Here is a 6000-nt window from a genome sequence, read left to right as displayed (position 1 = left end):
ACCCAATAGTTAGACTTATTAAAAATGGCATGCGTAGCATTCATGATAAGCAGTAGAGTGTTATTGTGGTACCTTTGTCTATGCTGAGAATCCCTAGGGGATAGAGTATGCAAATGTACAAAGGGAGTAGGAACAATAGGTGTACTTTCAGTAGGTAACAAAAGTTCTAAAGAATGAGTTTCCTCAAGGTACCACAATCCTAAGGCAGCGACTATTAAAAACTCAAATATCATTATAAAAATACAGCAATACATTTTCGGGGCCCAGGCATTTTGTCCATCATCCGGGTTGGTCACCCCCCTTATTTACAAGTCCCATACGAGCGGTAGCAGGCATTGTAGTCTTCAAACGGATACCTCAATGTTAGTTGCTGGCGACCTCCTGGTCGAGCGACTTCTTAGTTATTCCCAACCCTAGCCAACAGAATCCCCTTTCTCAAATGTGGGCGAAAACAAGCCCTCGATGATCCTTTTCTTCTTCAAATGCACAGCCGAACCGTGCCGTAAGTCTATCAGATGCACAGCAAAACAGTGCCGTAAGCCTATTTTCTTGGACGCAGATTGTACCTTACTTTTCCCGATACTGATTGATCCGGAAACAATATGTCGTCACTTCCTGCTGGAATCAATGTGTCGGAAACAAGTGAAGATGCCGAATTTGAAATAGCAGTTTCCGGATGCAAAACTTTTGGAGAGTGTGGAGACAAAATGGCAGCTTCCCCAGGCCTCACGGGCTCAGAGAGATTCTCCGACACACTCTCCGTGCTACTTACTGCTTTGGGATCGTTGGTTGCAGTATAAGCGAGGGGTTCTGTTTCTTCTGTAACGTGTGGCAAAAGGTGAGGAAGTTTCTTGACGTGGGACGTGTGGATCCAGTTCTTTCTCCCAGCGACCCACACCGCTGTCTAGGTGACCAAGAGGACTTGGAACGGCCCATGCCAGCGAGGCGCAAGGCAAGAGGAGCAGTCAAATACCTTGACGAGCACCCAGCTTCCAGGCCGTATACTGTGGCCCGGGCCGTCGTATCGCACAGGTAAAGCTTCTCGTACCTGTTGATAAATCAAATACAGATCTTTAGTCAACTGGCTACAATAATCTGAAAGTAATACATTTTCAACATTTCTCAATGAATTGCATTTAGGAAGGTTCCAAATATTGACAGGTCTCCCCGTTACCACCCCAAATGGAGAGAGCCCAGTCTTAGTTTGAGGGGTTGTGCGCATGGATAACAACACGATCGGTAAGGCGTCCGGCCACTTTAGTTTGGTGCCGGCACACGTCTTAGCGAGCTTGTTCTTAATGATACCATTGTGTCTTTCTTCTAGTCCAGCACTCTGAGCATGTCTGGCCAAATAGAACCGCTTGTCAATTTGTAATGCTGTACATATCTGAAGAATTACAGCAGCGACAAAATGTGGACCATTGTCCGACCAGATAACTCTTGGTAGGCCGAACCGCGGGAAGTATTCCCTTAACATGATTTTTGCAGTAGTCATGGCTGTAGCATCTTTAACAGGGAAAGCCTCCACCCATTTACTAAAAGCGCAGATAACCACCAGCACATATTTTTTATTATCACAGCGTTCCATTTCAATAAAGTCAAAGTGGATCACTTCGAAGGGGACAGAGGGTGGCCCAAAACTTCCCCTTAGAGTTACTGTCCCCTTTCCCACATTGTGTTGTAGGCAAATCATGCAATCCTGGACGTAGCTCTGGGCAATTTTCGAAATTTTGTCATTCACCCAAACTTTCTCTAACATTTTGTCATCTTCTGGGCACATACATGCGTAGGACCCTGGGCCATGATGACCATCATCATTATATACGCATCAGGTAGTAGCCATTTCCCTTCTGCCATATCTACCCAACACCCGTCATCATCAAGTTTCCCCAAGCCTTCAGCCCACCTTTTGGATTCTTCTAACGTGGCATCAGCTTGGATATCCTGTACAGACCCAACACCCTCATCCATTGCATAAGCATTTATAGTCTCCCTTGAAACATACATCTCCGTAAGGAGATCGGTAGCAGTTTGTCTAGCTATCTGATCAGCGAAAGCATTCCCCTTCCCTATATCATCTGTAATCCTTCGATGTGCTGAACATTTCATAACTGCTAACTGATTAGGGAGCGCAAGCGCTGAGAGTAGTTGTACTATTAGGGAGCCATGTTGGATTTTGGTGCCATGTGAAGTTAGGAACCCTCTCTCCGACCAAAGTCTCCCAAAGTTGTGAACCACCCCAAAGGCATACTGACTATCAGTATATATATTTACTGCAAGCCCTTCGTAAAGTTCACAAGCTCGGGTTAATGCTATAGTCTCTGCGGCCTGAGCAGAATTATGCGTGATTCTCTTAGTTTCCACAACCGTGCTTAATGTAGTAATCGCATAAGCGGCTGTGGATGTATCATCTGGAAGTTTGGAGCATGAGCCATCACAAAACAGCTCTCCTTGCGGGTTATCCAAAGGAGTATCTTTCAAATCAATTCTACGCTTTGTCTCTTGTTCGGTCGTATACAAACAATCATGTGGCACTTCATCGCCACAAGTAGTATCTTGCGGGAAAGGTAGGAGTTCAGCCGGATTAAGAACACAACACCTCTTAATTTGAATGTTAGGAGCAAACAAGATCAATTCATATCTTGTCAACCGTGCAGAAGTGAGGTGTTGCGTTTGAGCTTGGTTCAGTAGAACATCTACAGAGTGAGGCACCATCAGGGTTAGATCATGGCCTAGGACCATTCCCTCACTCTGTTTTACAGACGCAGCAGCAGCAGCGACAGCTCGCAAACATCTTGGCAAAGCGCATGCTACAGGATCAAGGGCGGAAGAAAAGTAACCGCACGGCCTATTCTTCCCTCCATGTTCCTACGTTAATACAGCCAAAGCACATCCATCACATTCATGCACAAACAACACAAAGGCCTTTTCATAGTTTGGTGTACCCAAAACTGGTGCAGAGCATAATGCAGTCTTAAGCAAGTCAAATGATTGCTGGTGTTCCACGTTCCATGGCAATGGTGAAGAAATGCCCTTCTTCGTCAACGCCAACATCGGTTTGATCACAAGTGAAACATTTGGGATCCACAACCTACAGTAAGAAGCCATACCTATCAAGGCTCTAACTTCCTTCTGTGTATTTGGGACATACATGCCAGAAATGTGTTTTATTCTTTCAGGTGTCAATCTTCTTCCCTCCTTTGACAGGAGATAGCCTAAATAGGCGACCTCCTGGCAACAATATTGACATTTTTTAAGCAAAGCTTTGTGACCATGCTTAGCTAAATGGATAAGCAATAACACAGTGCCTTCCTTACAGGCACTCTCAGAGTCAGCAGCTAAAAGCAAATCATCAACGTACTGAAGCAAAGTACAGGTAAAGGGCAATTCAAGGGTATCAAGTTGTTCTTTCAAAGCCCTACTATAAATGCTGGGACTCTCTGTGTACCCTTGAGGTGCACAAGTAAATGTGAACGAGTGTCCCCCTAAGGTGAACGCGAACAAATATCTACTATACTTGTGTATAGGAATACTAAAGAAAGCATTCTTTAGATCCACCACACTAAAGTAAGTAGATGTAGCTGGAATCATGGTTAGGATTGTCGTTACATCAGGCACAATTGGAAATTGTGGAGCCACTACTTTATTAATGGCACGTAAATCAATTATGAAACGGAATGGAATTGCATTATCGCTTTTCTTGTACACGGGTAAAATCGGACTGTTACACAAACTTCCTGAAATTTCTTCAATCACCCCTCGATGCACACAATCGGAAACAATGCATTTCAAAGTTCGCTCGCCCTCAACTGAAATCTTATACTGAGGAATGCGTGGCAGCTCAATTCCATGTTTCAAAACTATCTTAACAGGTTCAATCTGTAAAACACCGACATCATTGTCGTCAACAGCCCATAAGCTCTCTGGTACATTAATGAATTCTGGCGGCAAAGGTCTAGTCAAGAATTGCGAGACAGAAAATTGCTGTGGTGAAATCATCAAACGCACTCCATCAGAAGAACAATAAATCACTGCATTTAATTCTTTTAACAGATTCAACCCCAGCAAGTTCTCTCAACAATTCGAAGTCAACAGAAATGGACAGTGGTCCATAAAGAGACCCAAAGAAATGGGTACCGGCAAAAAAACGGACAAACAACTGGTGTGCCAGAAAACCCTACAGAAACATTGGTTTGCTCTGACAATGGAATGTTTGGAACCCGTGAATGATCAATGGAACACTTTTGTGCTCCAGTGTCTATCAAAACTGATTTTTCCTATTTCCAACCATCATTTCAACGTAGGGACCTTTCTGATTGATGGGAATAGGCGTACGTTCCAAACCCTGCTTCGGGCAATCCTAATGAAACAGAATATCATCAAAAGGAAGCTCTTCAGATAAATATGCGCGGAAGGATGATCAAATATGTTCCTGGTGTCCACACTCGAAATCTGATTATCCTGCGAGAAAGGTTGCTGAGGGTCCTGTGCAAACTGGCCTCTACCAGGGCCCCCTACACCCGGGCGACCTCTGGGTAGTCTACCCATATTTCCGAATGTATTATTTGACCTTCGCTGAAGGACGGGGCATTGTGCTCGCCAATGACTCTCTTGACGACAATAAGCACACTGGTTAATGTTCACAGGACCCAAGGGCACATTCCCTTGTGGGACATACTGACCTCTTACCTGAGAACTACCCCCTCTGGGGCCTCTAACAATTTGCTGCAATAGCACTTTAGTTTTCAATTCGCCTTTTTGTTTTTCAACCCTATTTTTTTCATTATTGACACGGTTCTCGTAGTACTGAGCCATGTGCAGTACTTCTGATTGTGATTTCGCCTGCCAAGCGCTCTCAGAAGACGTAATTTGTGACTGGATGTCAGGCAGCAATCCACGCACAAATTTTTCCACGAACAACCTTTTCCCAGACTCTGTGCCTAGGTCTAGTCCACTAAAATCCGAGAATACCTGTTCAAACCGATTAAAGAACTTGGTAGCACCCTCTGACTTTTCTTGGACACAGGCCGTAAGTTTGTCCCATATAATTATTTTTTTGTGGAATTATAGTTTTTAATTTTGCAATAATTCTATCAGGCAAAGTTAGTATCACCTGAGGCGGCCTTTCACCAGCTGGCCTTCCTCCATCGAGTCTAGTTATATTCACCCATGTATCTCCCAACCCTGCTACGTCGGCTATAGTTCTAACTTGTTTCCACAAATATATGGGCAGGAGACCCGGGAAAAACAAATCAATATCGCCTAAGGTGAATACTGAGGATTGCAAGATGGACTCTATTTCTTTATAGAATCCTGTCGGATTTTTCCTAATATCAGGAATAGATTGCCTAATGGTATTCACTTCCTGTCTTGAGAACGGGACGTGAACGAAATGCGATACATAATGTGCAGTAATGTCCACAGCGACTATATTTCGTGCAACATCGGCCGCAATCTCAACCTTCGGGACAAATGTCGGAGGAACCTCTCTCATAGGCAACTGAGAAGTAGGTGACTCCGAACGCTTACTAAGCAACAGAGCTAAATCGAGCGCTAAAGCAGTCGAAGAAGTGTCAAATGAAAAAGCTCTCTTGTAAATACTCAATAACTCTGTCGGGCAACTCATTTTTCTTTTTACACAATCATCCTGTAGGTACTCTATCATTACCTGTATCACTTTCCTCTGCATTTCTGGAGTATACGGACTATACGTGTCATATACTTCAATTGGAGTTATCGACATATCCGAAATCCATCTAAGTGCATCCTTCGTACAAATTCGTGATTCCTCAGATATCGATTTACGACAAGGAAGGAACCGTTTCTGTACATACATACTTTCCTCCTCGTCATCCTTATTCTGTAACTTTTCTAACTCTCTTCTATACCCAAATAACCTCTCAACATGCTCATTTACCTTCTCCACAGTGTCTCTAGAAAACGCTAAAGTATTTAGATCCCTTAACCCTTGCGGGAGATCTGCAATTTTTAATTTTCCCC

This window comes from Ambystoma mexicanum, chromosome 7p, assembly GCF_040938575.1.
Source record: "Ambystoma mexicanum isolate Mex_15411 chromosome 7p, UKY_AmexF1_1, whole genome shotgun sequence".
Lineage (NCBI taxonomy): Eukaryota > Metazoa > Chordata > Amphibia > Caudata > Ambystomatidae > Ambystoma > Ambystoma mexicanum.
Note: the sequence above shows the minus strand (reverse complement) of the source record.